The sequence below is a fragment of the Perognathus longimembris genome, chromosome 5 (assembly GCF_023159225.1).
Source record: "Perognathus longimembris pacificus isolate PPM17 chromosome 5, ASM2315922v1, whole genome shotgun sequence".
NCBI classification, from domain to species: Eukaryota; Metazoa; Chordata; class Mammalia; order Rodentia; family Heteromyidae; genus Perognathus; species Perognathus longimembris.
Window position 1 is genome coordinate 24,052,663 of NC_063165.1, and position 22,228 is coordinate 24,074,890.

At 32.2% G+C, this 22,228-nt stretch overlaps 1 long non-coding RNA gene across 1 annotated transcript in view; it reads right to left on the reverse strand.

Moving 5' to 3' along the window:
• Positions 1-20,755, reverse strand: part of LOC125351244 — a 29,381-nt gene extending 8,626 nt beyond the window's left edge. The window contains exon 1 of the long non-coding RNA XR_007210918.1: positions 20,719-20,755. This is a non-coding gene — a long non-coding RNA (uncharacterized LOC125351244). The remainder of the gene's footprint in view (positions 1-20,718) is intronic.
• Between the last annotated feature and the right edge of the window lie 1,473 nt (positions 20,756-22,228).

Sequence of the window (22,228 nt, forward strand, 5' to 3'; positions counted from 1 at the left end):
AAATGGAAAATCACTACAGAGTGTTTGCAATCTAATAAATTAATCAAGATGAGGCTACAGATGCACGACCTCAACAAAACTTCCAGATGCGCCTTCCTTGCCTGCCAGTAGATAATCTAAAAGCAGAGCCAGCCGAGGTGACACGAAGGAGTTAGCAACAGGCTCTGGTGCTTTGAATAGAACATACATTCAGACTTTGGCATCTGGTTCCTACTTTTGCCAAATGTGTCTTGTTTGCATTCACAGCTGTTAACTGTGTTTGTTGAATAGGATAGACTAGGGAGAAGAAAGAGATTGGTGAGAGAGATGCCAGCTTCAGTGGGAGGCAATGTCAAGCCAACATGCAATTTACTCACAGATAATTGTTTGCTTTAGAAATCTATTGTCATTTATTAGAATAATTGTGGTATAGGACGAGCATGAACTTTATGCTATCATAGTCATCTTTGTACTTTATTTTAAATATGAATTTAGAATTGCACCATCCAATTAATGCCTAAAAGTCAAATATCTCTTCAATGACTTCAAATAATATAATCTGACAGTTTAGGTTGAATTTTTAAAAGCAGGCTTTTTTACATTTCTCTAATATACTCTTTTCTTGCATTCAGTTAACAAATAAAACACATTTTTTACTCAATTAACTTTGTGAAATGATTTACCATTGGAAAATAGTTGAATAATATATGTAATGGTTAGTCTTTTATAAATGTTTTATTTTTAGTCCATGGTATATATCCTTAGCAGAAATGTATTTCAAAATATTTTGTGAGTGAAATAACAATACATTTATTCTTTACATAATAAGCATGATGATTTTTTTTTTAATTTCAGTATTTTCTTGTTCAAATAACTCAGAGAATTGAATAATTTGAGATGGAAAGTGGAATGTGCAAGCTTGACTATGTACTCAAACAACTATTACTCATGATTCTTTTTTTTTTTTCTAGTTTGAATCAAGTACTTATGCTCCATAGAGAAGAGAAAAATACAAAATTTAGGTGAAAGGAATGCTTGAGGAAAAGCTGACCTTTGTGTGCTAAATTATACATTTGTATAGGACTAAAAAGAGAAATTCTTGTGTGCTATTACATAGTAGGGTAACTGCAATTACAAATATTATATTGTAGAACTTATTTAAAAAGGATTTAAAATATTTTCATCCAAACAAAGTGAATGGATGTTTTACTCAGTACAAAGACATATGCATGTTCTAAAATGTCACATGATAACCCAATAACATCTCAATTTTAGATTTCATGGTTAAGCTAGCTATGAATTTTTATTTAAAATGCAACACAAAATTAGTCACAGGTGGATAGATGACAAAAAGCCCTATATGATGTGATGAGAGTTGTAGGGTTCATTTCTAGGAAGTAAATGTATCCTTAGTTTTACATCTTTATACTTTGAGGTCCTATATTGGTTTACATTGCACACATCTCATATACATGTTGTCACTGAGTATTCTGTTGAGCACCGTGGATCTGTAATTGTTATCATTTCTTAATTATTTTTAATAATTTGTCAAGTGAGGATTGGGATGTCACAAACCTTTTACTGGTAAAAGCACAGAGATATTTGGCCATTTTTTCAACTTAGAAAATATACCTTGAAAGTGTAAATATTCTCAGAACTGATCTTTCTTCTAAAACATTATGACCTTCATTCCCAATGTTGTTTGAGAAGGAAAGGTGGGAAAAGAGATTCTCTTTGCTCATGATGAAGGGAGAATGTCCTGCTGCTTTTATGATAAAAAGATTTTTTAAAAAAAAGATTTCTCTTGTCCTAACATCCCTTTTCTTTTGTGATGAAACAATATCTTAGGATCACAGGGAAAATTTCTCTACACTTATGGCATTAAAACATACTCCAAGAATCCTGATAATAAAAGTTACTCCTGTCTTTCCATGTTGTTTTAGAATATGAAACAAGTGAGAGGTCTGAAATGGAGTTTACATTTCTCTAGTCTGAACAAATGTTCAGTCCCATAACTAAATCCTATTTGTGGTAATAGGTTTGATATTGATCATTTCACAAAATTTAAAAAAACTGTCCTGGTTTTGATTTGATGCTTTGCATAGCTTTTAGTGAGATCGGTATGCTGTGCTGCTTGGAAGAAGATATAGAAGAATAAATTTGAGACCTCATATCCTAGATTTTTCTTTTGTAATATGTGAATTATTTGTGCCTGTATGTCTCTTACATATTATATATAATGTATTTACAAAGCTTATGAACTCTAGAAACACTAAAAATAAACAATTTCTTCAGGTTGTGTGTGTTTTTTTATAACAAAATAAAAATTTAAATTGTGTTGAAAAGAGAGAAAATTGTCCTGAACCTTTATTTTTTATGGTAAAATATGAAACTATTGTTATCTGGGTACTAACTAAATTATTTAGTTTGAATTATTTCAGTTGAGTTTTTTTGTTTCATTTTAGATCCCAATGGAATTTTGAATTACGATGACACTTTAATAATGTGCCAAATAGCATTAATGAGAGAATGACTAAAATTTATTGTTTAAAATGTTGTTATTAAGATCAAAATTGTATATTAATGAATAATCTCTTTCTAGCATTTACAAAAGCCAAACAAAAAAACAAAAACATGAGCTTTAATCTTTAACCTTTTGTGCCTCTAAACTTAACTACTAGCTTCAAAAAAAAATCTGGAAAATATATACTCTACATTTAAGTCTATATTAATTGATATTTTATTACACTTGATATATTATCCAAATCAATAATTACTGAATGATAGGTGAAAAACATGTAATAAAATGGGTTGGATAACATTACATTCTAGTATGTTTTTTCATCATTCTACTTCATAAATGATATGTTTTATGTTGGTGGCTGTGCTTATATGAAATGTATGTACATGGTTACTGTAAATGAACTCATAGATACATATTTATAGATATGTATCCATGTAATATACAATATGAATGTATATTCACAAGTGATAGAACATACCAAAAACTCCATTACTTTTGATGAGTGGTAGTCTCTCTTCTGAAAAACAAAATAATTATACTAGAAACAGTATAAATTTAGAAAACATATTTATAACAGAGCTCTACTACTGTTTGTTATGCAGGTCTGGTTGTCTAGACTATAAATCTTGGTATTTAATATTAAGGATAGGGCTGGAAGTATCTGATTTGAAGCACATAAAGTCTTAACTGTCATAGATAATGTCAACCCTAATTATTATTTCCATTTCAACACAGATTACAGGACAAGACATAAATGAAAATTAAAAAATAAATTCTGCACGTATTTCAGAAAGTACTTTTTCATGTGGAGAATAATAAATGCTTAGAAGAGCCTGCAGGCAAAGTTGTGGAGGTAAAAAGCAAGAATGTCATTCAAGAAACAATTAGTTGCCATCCTTAGGGAAATAGAGTACTAAAAAGGATATGCCTTGATGGACCAAATGACCTTTATTCTCAATCCAAAAATCGCTCATGTTCTTATCATTCTAATGGAGAAATATTTCAGCAATTTGGCCTCCAGCAATGTCAATTCTTACCTGAATTATTCACCTCCACAGCTCATGGCTGAGGAAGAATCTGTCTCCTAGTGCTACAAAGATTGCATATTGACCAGAAATAATTCAAATGCTTTTGTTCATAGGCATTTAAATCAAAAGCATGCCTCAGATGTGATACTATAAAATGCTTAGTTATAGAAGCATCTTTAAAACCCATTGTGATTGAAATATTGCCCACAAAAAAAGAAGGGACACTAGAGTAAGTTTGTTAATTATAGAGGACATAAAATTTACAAGGAAAAATACAGCAAATTCCAGTAGAATATAACCTATATTTTTTGGTTAATTTTAGTTATTCAGTAAATTATTTTTAACTATTCTATTTATATCAATAGACTCTTAAGGGAATAAAAATCAGTAAATGCTGTCTTAAAAATAAGTTAATTACTGACAGTTCATCTAAAATTACCACATGCAAGAATAATACACATTGAAAGCCAGCAATCAACAATGAATAAAAATATATTATTTTAAGTGGAAGAAAAATCGTGAAAATCCATGATCTTTGCTTTTCTGAATTTTGATTGACTTGCTTGAACATAGTATTTTTGAGCATGTGAGGGATATTGTGAACACTATGCCCTCTTATGTTCTTAAAGTGAAAAAAAGGGGGACAAATGTTGTTTGGTGTTTTTTTTTTTTTTCTTCATGTCAATGTACAAAGGACTTGCTACTAAAGCAGTCTATGGATACAGTGCATGTTAGTGTCACTCCTTTCAGCATTCTCCCCCACCCCTTTCAGCCCACCCCTTCCCTTACTTACCTTAATTTTAGGTTACATATTGAATTGTTAACATTTAACACAGCAGTTTTGTGTACAATGCATCTTGATCTCTGTCACCACTTCAACATCCTCACCACACTTCCACCCACCCCTTTGTTTATATTTCTCAATTCTGTGGTATATAATGGATTCTTGCCTGCACCCCCGCCCCCACTCCTCCTTAATTCTTCTACCTCTGTCCCCTTAGCCCCACTTTCCCCTCTTTCAGGTACCCATTTCCTGGTACTTATTTTGTTAATCTTTGTCTTAGTCTTTGTAAAGAATTATACAATTTGGGCTCTCCGTAGGGACTATTACATTTTGTGTATCTATTTGTAAACCCTTGCTAACCACCCAATATGTTTATTTGTGGATTTATAGACAGATTCTACATATCACAGATAAGGGAAACCATGCAACCTGTTTCTCTGTGTCTGGTTTACCTTGCCTAATATAATTTTTTCCAACTCTGATTCCTTATAAATGGTATGATATTTTTCTTTCTGATGAATCAGTAGAATTTTATTGTGTATATATGCCACATATTGTTGATCTATTAATTATTTGAAAGGCATTTAGTATGAGTCCAATCTCGGCTGTGGTATATTCCTTAAAGAGATACTTTTAAGAAAAATAAGTGAAAATGTAAAGAAACATGAAGAAATTCAATCAAAAAACATTGAGATTCCAGCACACCACAGTTAGAAAGGTTAATGGATGCGGCCATAAAGAAATTATATTACGTTGTTGGTGGGAGTGTAAACTTGTTCAGCCACTCTGGAAAGGAGTAGAGGAGCTCCTTAAAAAGATTGAAACAGAGAGAGAGAGAGAGAGAGAGAGACAGACAGACAGACAGACAGACAGACAGAGACAGAGAGACAGAGAGAGACAGACAGACAGAGACAGAGAGAGACAGACAGAGACAGAGAGAGAGACAGACAGAAAGAGACACAGAGAGAGAGAGACACAGAGACAGAGAGAGAGACAGAGAGAGATACTCTGTGATCTGGCAAATCCACTCCTGGATACAATTGTCCACAACTAATGCCACACTAAAGCTACCAGCACAACCATGTTTAAGAATATATTTTTATATGTCATGTAAATGGACTCCAGGAGTTCTCTGGGTCAAAAAAGGTATAACTCTGTGGTAAAGTGTGGATAGAAAGCATTTTTCCATAGGTAAGGGAGGGTCACCTAAATAGGAATGTTCAAAGGGAGAAAAAAAAAACTGGAAGCTTGAAAGTTATCAAGTATTGTAAAGTGATTTTGAAACAGCTGTATCTTTTATGAATTGTCACAAAAATGTAATTAATATCAATTGTTTTAAAATATATTACAGTATACTTTTATTGTATAAAATCAGCTAAAACTGAATGAATCTTTTTATATGCTTTTTTTTTTTTGCCAGTCCTGGGGCTTGGACTCAAGGCCTGAGCACTGTCCCTGGCTTCTATTTGCTCAAGGCTGCACTCTGCCACTTGAGCCACAGCCACTTCTGGCCATTTTCTATATATGTGGTCCTGGGGAATTGAACCCAGGGCAAGTCAAGCACTCTTGCCACTATATATACTATTTTAATAAAATGTAAAACACATTCAATGGTAAAATTTACAATTTATTCCTAGAAAGATAACAAGTGAAAAGCAACACATTAAATACAGTGATTTATATAGAAGATAGCATAAATTATCAAATTAGATGAACATAACTAAAACAAAACTTTAAATTGATGGGAAGGTTATTTCTCATATAGAAAACAAGTTGTGGCATGAGAAAGATCATACAAAATAAATGAAATTACAGTCCAATATATTAAAGTACACAATCGTCAATTAAACTAGGATTTATGTAACAAAAGCACTAAGCAGTAAAATACTCTTCTATATAAAGTAACTTGTATATAAATAAGCCTATCATTTTACCTGGTTATGAAATACAAGATGTATATATATATATATATATATATATATATATGTATGAACATTTGTCAAATACATATACTATTCTAATTGATTATTCAAATTACCTTCATCATGAACTTGATTTTATAAAATGAAGTATAATAATATTATGGACATTTTAATGATTGAAGATAGCTGGAAATCATTCTACTTTTGTGAGCATTGCATATTATTTTCTGGTTATTATTTATATTTTCAATCAATAATATACTATGAATGTAATGCAATAATAATAGCTCTGTATGATACTAACATCAAAGTACCTATTCATGTTTAAATTGGCATCTGTTGCTTATCACAGGATATTGTTTTTTGGTACAGACAGGTTATGGGACAAAATTACAGCCAAGAAATAGTCAATATTTACTTTGCTATTTACTAAATTTCGACAAATTAAATTATTGTCTTGATTTTTGTCTTTGTTTAGAGAGTAACAAAATCAAAATAGCTATTATTTTTGTGAGCTCAACAGACATTATGTAATTTTTTTTAAGAATTCTAAAATTGAGATTCAAATCATCAACTTATTCACTTTCCTTGAAAAGTCAGGCAAGCTGATAACTGAAATTTGATCATTCATTCTAGAAATAACAAGATTGAGATATGGATGTATGTTCAATTTTTATTCATGAAAATCTAGGTAAATGGCACTTTTAAAGACAATTAGAAAACTGTTAGACTATGAATAATTCTTTTTGGCAGCATTAGATAATTTCCAAAACCCTGGAGAATAGCAGAGGAAACAGAGATGAAAACATCATTGAGCCTTTGAGTCCCTCATCTTTCAGAACTTTTCCACATTTGAGTCAGTCCACTTCTGTGTCCCTACGTTGCTCATACCAGTGAATGATAAAATAAGGAAGACAATCTATTCTTGAATATTTGTATGTACATTCATACACATATGTACACAGATAGATATACACATATGTATAGTTAAAATACATTTCTATAATAGTATGCCAAACAAATACACCAAATTCCTCACTTAACTGAAAATAGTTAACCATCTCTTAAATTTATTTAAAAGCTAAACAAATTTTAAAGATTATTATGTTTTGTTTATTCATTTTAGTGAAATCATAACCCAGCTCAAAAAAATTGTGTGTTTTTCTAATAATACATGACTTGAGTTTTCATTTCTTATTGTTCAAGAATCTGATAAGTGGGGCTGGGGATATGGCCTAGTGGCAAGAGTGCTTGCCTCGTATACATGAGGCCCTGGGTTCGATTCCCCAGCACCACATATACAGAAAATGGCCAGAAGTGGAGCTGTGGCTCAAGTGGCAGAGTGCTAGCCTTGAGCAAGAAGAAGCCAGGGACAGTGCTCAGGCCCTGAATCCAAGCCCCAGGACTGTCCAAAAAAAAAAAGAGAATCTGATAAGTAAAAATAGTATGGTTTCATATTTGTAGTGTATGAAAGAATACTATACTCTCTAATTTAAATGTATTAACATATTAACAAAATGAGCCCTAGCAGAAATATGTTGCCTTCACATACAAAGTCTAACAGTTGGTGTAAGGTGTAATATTGTACATTCAATATTTTATTACTCAATTATTAATATAATATGAATAATGTTGGATTCAGAAAAAAAGGAAAAATAATGGCAAATTTGTCAGTCATTCCTAACAAGCACATTTTTCACTCACTGCCTGGAAAAAGAGACAAAATGTATATTTGTTTAATTCCATTTCCACAGTGCCTCCACCAGCTGATGTATCTTTCCTAGTTGCACATAGGTCATTGAGGATTCCAGAGATAAATCAATTACACATAAGTGGTAACCCAGTTGTCAAATATCACATACATCATTCTTCACCAGCACTCATTTTTCTAACACTTTAGATTATGATTTAACTAGCAATTTAATGATAGAGGGCCATATGAATGCTTAGGGAATCATATTTCATACTATAGGAATAAACACTGAAGATAACAAACCAATGTAGTTAATTTCTTTCAACAGTAGGAAAAGCATTAACCCACAGACATTGTACTGTGTGTATCACTTCTCCATTGCTTATTTCACTACCAATTACTTTCTGTCTCAAGAATTAGCCTAACTCATTAACAAATGGTGCTGACAAAACTGGTTCAACTCCTGCAACAAATTAAAACTATATTCTTACATATCACCTTGCACCAAAATCAATTCCAAATGGATCACAGACCTAGAAGTAAAATGAGATACACTGAAGACATTATAAGAAGGAATAGGATAAACACTCGGTCTCCTTAGCACAGGACGAAACTTCTTTAATAAAGGCCCAGAAATGCAACAAATCAAAGAAAGTGGGACAAATTGTACTGCATCAAACTGCAGAGCTTCTGCAGGGCAAATGACATAGCCTGAAAGATAAACAGAAAGCCCACAGATTGGGATAAGATCTTTACTGGCCATACAATGGACATAAGGAAATGGAAGGACTTGGAAAAAATTATACTAAATGAAATGAGCCTGATCCAAAGAAACATGGACTCTGGTTAAAACATAAGATGGTGCTAAGTGAAATGAACTCCATGTTATGGAAATGTGAGTTATAGCCCTGTTTTAATCATTTTCAACATGCCATGTAAAACCGTAGCTTTCTTTGTTGTTGTTCCCCTTGTATCTCCCTCCTGTGGTTGTGCCTGTGCTATCACTGTAGCTCATCTGAGTACCCTGGAAACTGTATATACGGGTATTAGAACGAGGGAAGGGAAAGGGAATATCAAATTTGAGAGAAAAAGGATAAAAAGACAAACGACTCCAAAAGCAATACTTACAAAAGCATTTGGTGTAAACCAACTGAACAACTTATGTAGGGAGAGGAATAGGGGGAGCCGGGAAGGTGCGATAAGGGAGGAGGTAACAAGTTATACAAGAAATGTACCCACTGCCTTACTGTGAAACTGTGACCCCTATCTACATCACATTGACAATAAATAAATAATTAAAAAATAATTAGCTTAAAAATCATATATAATAAAAATAAGATAATAAACATTCCAATTAATAAAAGGGGGTTTCTTTATAGTTAGCCATGCCTTTGTAATACAATATAGAGTTTCAAAATAGAGTTACATTACAACAAAATTTGTTATTTTTCATTGAAATTGGAGAAGATGTTCAATAATAGTAACATCTGATCTGAAGTCCAGTTCATCTGTTATTGGATGCAGAGGAATTTGTAGAACATAGGTAACTGTATTAATAATTCTCTGAAGCTTAACTGGCAGTCTTATAGTTCTCATTTTAAAGCTTTTCTTAAATCACATTTCATTTCCATATTAATTTTGTAAAGTCAGAAAGTCATGTGATATCAAAGTGTACTATTAAAATGAAATTTTAACCACGTTACACAGCACAATCTGATCATTAAAGTACTTTTCACGCTGGCTGTCTTTATTTATAAAAGCCAACTAAAAGTAGAAATAACAAAATTATACTCATAAATAACCCTGCAATATATTTTTGGTAAGCTACAGTACTTTGCTTTTAATTGGGAAAGTGGCAAAATCTTAAATATATTTAAATGATTTGCAAAGATTCTCTTAGTTCAACACAGAATATGCAAACTATAAACGCAGTATTTCAATGAATATTAAATAGATATATGTTTGCATATAAACAGGATCAACATAGGTGAGCCTAAAATACAGTTCTGTATGCAGAATGAATTTCCCAAGAGAAAAGTAAGATAACACTCCAATAGAGCTGTTATTCTATGTAAATAAGAAATTGTAATAAAAATCACTATAAGAAAAAAAAATCCAGAAGCAGAGTAATGCATCCTTTGTTTCATTTCACAGAAGTCTAACCAATAGTTAAGTTTTATGTGGTCAGGAGCTAAGGGAAATTGGTTAGTAAGATAAGTTGATGATAGATAGGTTTTCCTTGTTAGTAGAAAATGTCATCATCACTTCACAATTAAACTTGTATTAGAATTTGCAAGACCAGAATAACCCTTAGTAAATAGAAACAGCATGTGAGATTTGTTTTTAATTTATTGTAAAGGTGATGAACAGGGGGATTACAACTACATAAATAAGGTAATTAGTACGTTTCTTTTTAAACACTGTTACCCTCTCGCTCTCTCTTTTTCTTTCCCTATCCCTCACTAGTCTCTCACACACCACACCCGCCACCCCAGCTTGTAATTTTCATTTCCTACATAGTGTCTAGTGAGCATTGTTGTCACACTGGTTCATCCTTTGTCCTACGATTTCTTTCTTTTCCCTTTCCCTTGCACGAATCAGATAAGTTTATATACAAGACCAAGAGTACCCTGATTTGTAATACCTGCAATGTGTCTATGAAATTCTAAGCTGGGGACTACAATATCCCAATCGCTAATTGTGTAATACCATACATAATGAAGTGTATCAAAATGTAATCCAAGAATTGGAAACAAGATCTCGATATTAAGCCCTGTATGCAGTTATATCTATTTTTTCTTTCTGTTTTTGCACTTGAGAAATGTTAATGAAAATAATGGTTTAATAAAATGAGTGCTCAAACTACTATATTTCAAAATAGCTATTTATAAGTATTAATGTTCTAATACTTTCACCTCCTTAATAACAAAACTATGTATCTTATTTCAAACAATATTACTACTATACCATTTTTTTCAAATATACTCTTTAGTATTACTTAAAACCGAAGGTTAAAATAGAAGAGAGGAAAATATTTAAGTTCAAATAGTACTTCATATAAGGAAATACTTTCCATATCTACTAAGTAGGAGTGATCTCTTCTGAACTTACAAATCTCTTTATTGATGCCTTATGACATAAATGTATATAGTCTAATGGTGGTGCATCCAAAACACATAAAACTGAGTACAACAGAGTCTTTTAAAATATCAAATAAACAGTAGAGATGAATGATTACTTTCAGTGTGCAGAGTAGCACACTCAAAACATTCTTTTTTCTATTTCTCATAATACCATGAGATGAAAAAGTAGAACCATGTACACTGAAGAGAGATTTTACTGTTAACATCTCAGTTTGTACTAAATATTCCAAAAAATTTCTAATTGTTGATTAAACTTAACATTCAAGAAACTTGATATTGACTTGGCTGTGCTTTTCCCTTCAAAATATTTTAGATGTTAGTCCTGCAAACATGCAGGAAAATACATACAAGATCATACAGATTTGTAAATGACTGAGATTCTATGGTGTAGATACCTTTGAACAACTTAATAAAATCATATCAGAAAGCTGACATCAGTCTTTTTCCTATTTATTTATTTATTTAGTTAGTTAGTTAGTTATTGTCAAAGTAATGTATAGAGAGTTTGCAGTTTCATATGTAAGGCAGTGATTAGATTTCTTATCAAACTTGTTACCTCCTCCTTCATTTTCGTCCCATCTTTCCACTTCCCCTGTTCTTTCCCAATCCCTCCATGGTTGTATAGTTGGTTTACAGCATATTGTCTCATAACTACCAGTTTTGCCTAGGGAAGAGAGATAAAGGCTAAAGGCAGGGGTGGAAGAACAGAAATAATAATGGTGGCAAATATAAACATAAGGCTGAATATAGGTGTGTGAAATGGAACCCAAATACATAATGAGACTGGTGCAGAAAGAGTAGGTGTGAGGGAGGTAATGATGAAAAGGGTGACTTATGAAAATGTACTGTACATGTAGAAATGGGCATGCTAAGTTGAAATGAACTATATAATCAGTTGGACATGACAATGAATAAAACAATCAGAATAAATGAAAACAGTGGCCCTACACTCAACAAAAAACCATTTTTTGTTTTTAATTAGGACTAGGACATTTTATTTTTATTTTTTATTTTTATTTATTTATTTTTTTTTGGCCAGTCCTGGGCCTTGGACTCAGGGCCTGAGCACTGTCCCTGGCTTTCTTTTTGCTCAAGGCTAGCACTCTGCCACTTGAGCCACAGCGCCACTTCTGGCCGTTTTCTGTATATGTGGTGCTGGGGAATCGAACCTAGGGCCTCGTGTATCCGAGGCAGGCACTCTTGCCACTAGGCTATATCCCCAGCCCTAGACTAGGACATTTTAGAGGCAGGAAGTGCTTGTAGGCTAAATGACTCATTTTCTAAAAATTTACAATCTTCAATTTATAATCTATAATTATATAATAAATCTATGTGACAGCATTGATTTACTGAGAACTAAAGCACATGTATTCAAAAAGAAATAAGAGCTTCAAATGTAGAAGCATGTATGCTGGATAGTATGCAACTTAACTGTAATGTGGTAAATTCAAGGGAAAACCCAAGTAGTGTTAACTCATTATAAAGAAAAGTCAAAGTTCAAAAAAGTAAGGAGTGGTAAATATGTACTTGGAAGGGGTTGGGTGGAGTCAAGGGAGGAGAGATAGAAGAATGAAGGAGAGAAATCAGGGAAGACAACCATCAAGACTGCTATGTGTATCCTACAAAAATAAGAATAGTGAGGGAAGGTGTGGCTTATGAGGAATGGATGAGCCACAGACACACTTCCAGCTTTTTGAGGGAATTAATTCAAGATAAGACTCCCACAGACTTCCATGCCACAGTTGGCTTCAAAGCTCTTTCCTCAGATCTCAGCCTCTTTATTAGCTAGGATTACAGATGTGAGGTAGCAATGACAAGAATTTCAGCAATACTTTATTGAACTACCAGAAAAAAATGTTGTGAAGAGTTTAGTGTTTGTCTTAGAGACTTTAATCACAGCATTCAACAAATCATAATGTTAATCTCTTTAATCGCAAAGTATCTATCTGTTTTCGTCTCTGAGAATGTGCCCTCAACTTTGCAATTGGCACTTATGTCCTTTAAAGACTTCTGAATTGTTTCTTGAAACTTATTTGTTTCAATTTTCACTTGAGTATGTTTAAGATTGCATCTTGTTTATTTAAAGTGTGGTAATAATATTTTTACGTTTATAGCTTATTTGACATTTTATTTTTACTCAGTATTCACTCATACTGTTGTCTTTCAGGAAGTGGAGGGGAATAGCCATTTTTCCTACTGCTCACGAAGAGAATAACTTTAGTTTTTAAACAATTTTTAATAATGTATGTGTCATTAGTTAATTAACAAAACTTTGGTCCTGAGGCAGTTGTGATTGCCCTCATATCACACAGAGTCCTGACTATAGCCATGGTTTGGAAAACACATGAACCTGAAAAGGTTAGCTATTGGAATTCTCTTAGCTCATACAGCAAAGAAAACTGAAAGAAAATACACAGGTTGTAGTCAAGTTTTAATCTAGAGAAGAAGGCTTGATATGTTTATATTTTAATTGTTTAAAGAAATGGTATGATGACAGTAACTTAACCAAATGTTTTTGTTTACTAGCAAATTCTCAAAAAAAAAAGACACTTTATCCATCCTAACATAAAGTGTGCAAATTAAGATACATAAAAACAGTAATTATGTACTAAGTGTAAAGGTATGAACCTGTTCATTGTGATATAGTTTGTGTAGTCTTAGTATAAGGATATAAACAGAACAATTAAATGTTTAAAAGTTTTTTTCTGGACTCCATACAGATTTTGTTCTTTATCTTTTAATTCACTCTTTCCCTTTGAAGTGTTAGGGACTTATGAACCAAAGAACCACCTGTGGTTTTATTTTAGTCTGAACACATCCCTCACTTGTGATTTTAAATACCTCATCAGAGGGAGCCTCTTAAGGTGAATGTCCTCATTGTCATTCCAGAAAAATAATACGGTATTATATCCTAGTGATGTGGTTCACATCTATAATAAAGCCAAACCTAATGAATTCCTTTATTTTTCTCTAAGTCTTAAATTCTTAGCAGGGAGATATAAAAGAGCTTACTATCTGATTGGCATATATTCTATTTTCTCAAGGAATGCAATTTAATTAACCACTGGCGTTTCTCATGTATTCTTTACATTATAGCCAGCTATCGGGCAGAATATGTTTGAGTGTAATCATAATCTCTTAGATAATTTTAATAGGTACTTTTTAGAAAAATAATATAATCTTAAATATAGTTCTTTTAAAATTCCAAGATATAAAAAGTCCCTCATAGCAACAAAAAAAGAGAACTTTTCTGTATTTGGAAAAATTAAAAAAATAATAATAACTACCTTAATAGTTCACGTGTTGAAATTATAATCTCTAGTGCAATAGTGATGAGAAATGAGAACTCAGAGTTGATTAGATCACGAGGGCTCTGGCTTCCAGAATAGATTAACGTTACTATCATAGCAATGGGTTAGTTATGCCTGTTCAAGTATGGCTCCCTTCTCCTCTTTATCTCTATTTTTCTTTCTCATTTCTCTGTCACTCTTTGTATAGGTAATGCTTGCACTACTTTTCATTCAAACTTATCACTTTTTCCATGGCATGACACAGAATATATTTGGCAAATATGAATCCCTTGAACTGCAATAGTCCTAATTTAAGAATGAAAAGTCTGACCTGATATGAGCTCATAGTGACAGCCTGAAGTCCATGCACCTTTAGCAAGCAGGATATATTTTTTTCTGAATAATTACTTAGTTATTGTCAAAGTGATGTACAGAGGTGTTACACTTTCATACATAAGGCAGTGGGTACATTACTTGTACAATTTGTTACCTCTCCCTTATTCCCCCCATCCCCCTTTCCCTTTCCCACCCATGAGTTGTTCAGTTGGATGATCCTCTTGTATCCCCTTCCTGTGTTTGTCCCCGTGCTGTCACTGAATCTCTTCTGAGTACCCTGGATACTGTATATACTGGCATTCGAAGAAGGGAAGTGAAAGGGAATGTGAAAATTGAGAGACAAAGGATAAAAAGACTAACGACTCCAAAAGCAGTACATACAAAACCATTTGGAGCAAGCAGGATATTAATGAGAGGCCAACTAACAGCTAAGAACCAAGAAAGTTACTTTGTAAAGATACACAAATGTTGGAAGGAGAAGAGGCACATTACCAAAAAAAACCAATAAACTTTTAATGACAACAATCTAGAACGACTGTACTCATGACAGTACAGACAATAGGTAATCAAGGGAATGTCCTGTAGACTACATAAGTCAAATAATTTCCTTGATTAACCTGGAATTGTCTGAATTTTGCTTTTCACTATACTGAATGTATACTGAGGCTCATCTTAGATCTTGGACTGGTGAGTGAGTGTCTCACATTTAAGATCTAGTAATATTATTTTTGAACATTTTTTCATTTTCATGTTTTAAAGAATGCCAGCTGTAAATCACAGAAAAGAAAAATTATTCTACTTCCTTCTTTTCCATTCAATAATATTTAGCATTCTGAATAGAAAAAGTCTTAGAGTAGAACTTACTATTATAAAGTATTCAAATATGTCAGAAATATAAAATACTGCTGCAATGAGCATGGTTGTAAAAAATAAATTAATAAAATATTATATATATACAAAACAGATTTCTACCCCTGTATCAGAAATAATGATATTGTACCATTTGTAAGGAAGTGGAAAGACATGGACAAAATTAGATTAAGTAAAATAAGCCAGATATAGAGAAAGTAGGTTTATGGTTTCTCTTTCTTGTAGTAGCTAGAATGAGCTTATAAATCTACAAGTAAACATACTGAGTGTTAAGCAAGGGGTTACAAATGAGTTAACTGAAGTGTGATAATCTTTCTGGAGAGTGTAAGAAGTGTAATTCTTAAAAAGATTAGTCAAAGCTCAACACAGTAAGTACCATAAAGAGGTACTTGCAAGAGGGGATGGTGGGGCAAGAATACATTTATTATTATCACAGAATTGAGAAATGTAAGGGAAGAGGTGGATTGACATTCTCTTTAAGGAATTTCAAAGATGATTTTCAATTTCTCTTGAAGAAAAATTAGTCTAAAAATAACCATGAGCAATTAGAACTTATATCCTGTTATTAGATAGAATTTAACACTACAATCAAAGACATAACTTTGTAAAGATATAATTCCAAGTTCCGAATTCAGATAATAATTCCATTAGACGTTGATATTTAAGATAACTTGATCTTTATAAGTTAATTCTTATGCTTGGTTTATTAAATGCGAAAATAATAAATCCCACATGCAAAATAACATACAACATCAAATATTCAGGGATTACTAGATATGGAAAGAACTCTTGAGAAGTAGCTTCATAGAGTAAGCATTAAAGTATCCTTGAATATTGAATTAGACAAAAGTATATAGTCTGATAAAAGAAAGAAAAATATATCTATGATTTAAAAATGGAGATAGAATTCTATCTTTCAGGAAGTTTTGTTAATTCTTTAAGATTCTTCATAACTAATCAGGTAAGGAGAGTTAAACAGGATGGAAAAATATATAAAAGCAATTAATATAGGTAGCTAGATGAACACATACATTGTATTGTATAACCAAGTATCATCATTAGCATTGAACCAATAATCACTAACTTTAAACCTGTTATTTCCAGAATAGAAAACTCAGTTTTGCATTAATTTCCTTTTTCAGGTTTTTAAAGTTATCACCATAGAGGTCTTTCACTTCTTTGGTTAAGGTTGTTCCTAGGTATTTTATTTTATTTTATTTTATTTTATTTTATTTTATGAGACTATTACAAAGGAGTTGCTTTCTTCATTTCAGACTCCCTCATTGCATTGTTGGCATACAGAAAAGGCATTGATTTTTAAGGATTAATTTTATATCCTGCTACTTTGCCAAAGTTTTGAGTCAGCTCAAGTAATTTGAGAGTAGAGCCTATGGGGTTCTTTAAATAGAGGATAATTTCATCAGAAAATAGTTTTATTTCCTCTTTCCCTGTTGGGATCCACTTTATATTTGCATCTTGCCTTATTGCTCTGGTAGGAATTCTAGTATTATACTGAATAGAAGTGGAGAGAGTAGTCATCCTTGTCTTGCTCCTGATTTTAAAGGAGATAGCTTGAACTTTTTGCCATGAAGTATAATACTAGCTATAGGTTTGTTATAGACAGCTTTTATTATATTTGGGGATGTTCCATGGATTCCTAGTTTCTCCATAGTGGCCATCATAAATGGGTGCTAGATCTTGTCAAATGCTTTTTCTGTGTCGAAGGACATGATTGTGTGGTTCTTATCCTTTCTCCCATTGATGTGATGAATTATATGCTCCTCAAAAGATTAATGGGTCAAGAAATTGTGGTATATACACACAATGCAGTTCTATGTTTCAATCGGAAAGAATAACATTACCCCATTCCTAAGGAAATGCAAAGACTTGGGAAAAATCGTAAGTGAAGTAAGCCAGACCAAAAGAAACATTGGCAATATGATTTCCCTCATTGGTAATAATTAGTCTATGTCTAGTATAGTCAGAGCAGACAATCACAATAGCTCAAGAGCTATGTACTTATGATCACATAAGATGATGCTTAAAGTTAAATGAACTCCAAGTTATGGAAATAAGTGGGTTTTCATTTTTTTTGTTATTTTTTAATATACTATTAGAAATTACTTATTTTTTCTTCTGTTTTTTTTTTCCTTATAATTTAGCCCCTGTTGTCACTGTATTTGATTCTGGTACACTGGGTATTGTATATATGTTTTTCTGAATTAGGGAGGGGAATGGGAACATCAAAATGATGAGACAAAGGGTAAAAGTTAATCCAATGCAACAAACAATATTTATAAGACAACATGTTGTAAACTCACTGTAAAACTGGTATGGTGGATTGAGATGAGAAAGGTGGGAGAAAAATGAGGGAAGAGGTAACAAGTTTGACAAGAAATGTACTCAGTACCTTACATAAGTAACACTAATCCCTTTACATCAATTTTTTTTAATAAAAAGGAATAGAAAACTTGATTATTTCTGCATCAATCTGAATACTGGATCTTGATAGCCCCACAATGGAGCAACAACAATAGAAACAATACCAATGAAAATCTGAAAAGTTATCTCAAAATTGACTAAGATATCTTAGAAACTACTATGATAGAAGTTAAAAACATATTAAAATATTGTAAAGAAATAAATGGTCTGTACTTCACTTATAGAATCAAATACTCTCGATAAAGAGGCTTCTATTTGAGAGCAAGTTTTGAACAACTCCATTGAGCTATCAGCAGAATAATTATATGCTGTTTGCTGGCTGACAATCCCACTATTCTCTATTGAATGACACCTGAAACAAAAATTGAGACTCTGACAATATATTCAGCTCAAATGAATGTCACTGGTCCTTTGAAAATAAAGTATTATAGAAATTCACAATGTAGAAGAAATTGCCTTTGAGCATTAAATATTAGCATTTTAAGAAATTCTTACAGGAGTGTATAAAATAAATATCAGAAACAAAAAATAATGTTTCTTTGTAGATACATGTATATTTAATAAGAACTCATTATATTTTACACTTCTAATCTAGAACTATAAAAAAGGATTACCAAATTTATAAAGTAATATAAGCTCTCCAAGAAAATGCCCTTATGCTTCATCATTTTCATTACCTTAACTGTTTATAAGTGGTATTGTATTATCCACAAAACAATATAAACATTAGATGGATATTCAAAATCAAATTAAAATTCAAAGTACTAAGATTCAACTGAAATACTTCCGTTGTTTGGCTATTTTAGAAATTATTGCACCTTATTCTGAAATTCATTACTTCTACATAGCTTTAATATTATTTAAATTTGAATATTCTTTTCTTGTATTGTCAAATTTAGACATCACTAAGTTTTCTCCATTAACATTTTATATTGGATAGTTCTCATTATTAACAAAACCATTCATGTTTGTAAAAGAGAAATGCATTTAGCATTTTTTGGTCAATTGGTGATGGAGGAGTTTCACAGATTTTCTGTGGCCTGGATTGTAACCTAAATCCTCAGGTGTCAGCCTGAGCTGTAAGTAGGATGATAGGCATGGTCCACAGACACCTGGCTTCACTTCTTCTTGTGTAAGTGAACAAAAAACTGAGAAACCAAAACATGAATCAAAGCGAAAATAGGTGCTAGACTCATTTAACACCCCTTTACAATCTATACAAATATTAGAAGTAACTTTTTGTTAACACAGTTTAATTTTGTATGCATTTATTGTTTTTCTGTGATTCTTAACTCTTGTATATACCTTATTGTGTATATGTGTGTGACATGGATGCATACATTTTTCCCCAGTAATGAACATTGAATCTGAAGCCTCACACTTTCCAGAGAAAGCATTACATTATTTGAGTCATAACCCAAGCTCTTTTGCTTTTATTTGGTTTCCATAAACAGGCTCACACTTTTGTTTTGGCTCGCTTCCAATCCATATTTTCCTATTTCTACTTCAGAAATAGCCTGTGTATATATATATATATATATATATATATATATATATATATATATATATATATGCATTCTCACACCATTCCCATGCTTTGCTCATAAATTATATTCTTATATTCTAAATATTATTGCTGGACAGCCTCTTATTGTACTTAAAATAAATCATACTATTTTTCCTCAAAGTAAAACTTTTCATTTAAAACTCAAAGTTTCTGGAGTTTTCCTTCTCCCTATTTTTTTTCTTCAAGTTGTCATTATCAAGTCATGTAGACATATTTGCTTTTCATTGCTTTGGACACAATCTTCTCTGACTTAAGGTAATTCAAGGCTTTTTGTAAATCTCATCTTTTCTTACCTTGCTAGAGAATTAAGCACTGAAATAGTCTCCTCCTCATTTTATCAACATTTCTTCTATCTTCTCATTCTCTGTTTCCTAATATAAAATTGTTGGGTCTGAAATCTTCCAACTCTCACTCCCTGTTATATTGTTGCATGGTCTTTGGAAAGACATAAAAATATGCTTATTTTATCTGCAGGCAATAAGGAATACTATAAATTCACTAGTACTTTTCAGAGAGATAAATTTCAACTCTAACAATCATGTCACACTCAGCCACGGTTACTGCATTAACACAATATCCAGAATTCTATGTAACTGTACAGTTTTGCTGGCATTTTCTCCTCCCAAATTCTTACAGCCCATGCCAACATCCAGAATTGTTTTTGAATTTAATTCCATGTAGAAAGTCATTTCCTGATTCACAGTGGTTTTGCCAGGATATTTTCAGGACTGTCTCTATTAGTTCTTACAGGTCTCAAACTCTAGGGATTTCTTTATGCAGTTTTATTTCCTTTTCTTAAAAATTTAATTTTATTGTTATGGTGATGTTCAGAGAGATTACAGTCACATATGTAATATAGTGAGTACATTACTTGTCAAGCTTGTCACCAATCCCTCAATTTTCTCTCACCTTCCCTTTCCTCAACTCCCACTACACCCTCCCAAGTTGTACAGTTAATTTCTAACATATTTTCTAGTGAGTATTCCTGTTGCATTGGTTCACCCTTTATCCTCTGTCTCACCACTTTGATGTTCTCCTCCCTTCCCTAATTCAACATATACAATACCCAGGGTACCAAAGTCAAATACAGTGACAACAGAGAATAGACTGTAGGAAAGAAAAACAAGTTAAAAAATAAACAATAACACACAGTACATTAAAAATAACAATGACAATGAAAAGCCTCTTGTTTTCATATTTTGAAGTTCATTTCACTCAGCTTCATCTTATATGATCATAGATATTGAACTATTGTGGAAATTTGAAAATCTATTCTTAGAAAATGGAAGAGATTATTCTGAGCCACATATAGTATTACACATATACAGACATAAATAAAAAGAAATCTCCTTTTCACAAGTAGTTGTTACTAACAAAAATGTGAACTAAATCACTTTAAGTAAATAAATAAAATTAACCATCAGCAATTTTCAGGTATACAAAACAATGCTATTAATCATAAACACCCAGCTGTATCATATCAAAATTCATTATCCTTTATGGGTAACAATTCATGTGGTCTGACAGATATTTTTATATTCTCTCCCTCAACCCCTGCTATTGGCTTCCATGAGTGTGAGTTTTGTTTTAGAGTACCTATAAGTGATGTACAATGTTTATCATTGTGTGATTGATTGACTTCACCTAGTAGAATGTTCTCCATCTTCATTCAACAAGTCCCATCTGGCAGGATTTCTATCTTCCATTGCATAGAGGAAGCATCTTTATCCAGTCATTCTTACCTGTTTCTACATCTGATCTACTGAAAAGTAAGCATACATGTGCAGATGTCTCACTGATTTTATTTTATTAAATACCAGAGTTGTTCATGTATCCATATAATATTTTCCCCTCTAAATTTCTGAGAAATGTCGACATTATGTTTTCTTATGCCTGTACTAATTTATATTTCCAACAGTATTACAGGAATCCTTCCCCTATCACTTTGCTATTATCTGTTGTCTTTCTGATAATGAGTATTTCAGTAAGAATGATAAATTATTTTAGTGAGGATTTCATGTATTTCCCTGGTGTTTGGTGGTAATGAGCCCATTTCCATATACAAGGGACACCTGCTATCCATATGCAGTCTCTTCTTAGAACATACAGTGGATGACTCAATCAATGAGCCCTTTAAAAAGTCCTGTTTTTTTTCCATCTTTCAACTAAATACTTATAATGCTCACTGGCTACAAGTTACACAGCTTGATGTTTAACAGCAAAATTAACACTAATATTTTCTTCTTCAAAATTTTAAACATATAATATTCACTTTTATTGCTGTTCTTAGAGACTCCGATACAATTCATTTTTCTTTCCTTTGTAAATCCAGAATTTACCATTCCACAACTCTTAATTCCCGAACCACCTCTCCTCTCTTCTCCTTTTCTCTCCTTTCCTTTCCTATTTCTTTTTCTCCAGTTTCTCTTTACATAGGAGGTCAAGATAGTTGGAAGAACAAATGCAAAATAAAAATTAAATGTATTTCCTCATTTCTATCTTCTGACAAAAATGAAAGTCCACTTTCATAATTTCAATTTGTTTTGTATTAGGAAAACAGAGAATTGCTTTATAATTGATAGATTAAACCTAATGTTAAATGGGAAGGGTAATATTGGGTTCTGTTTTTGTAGATGGTTTACTGTTTTCC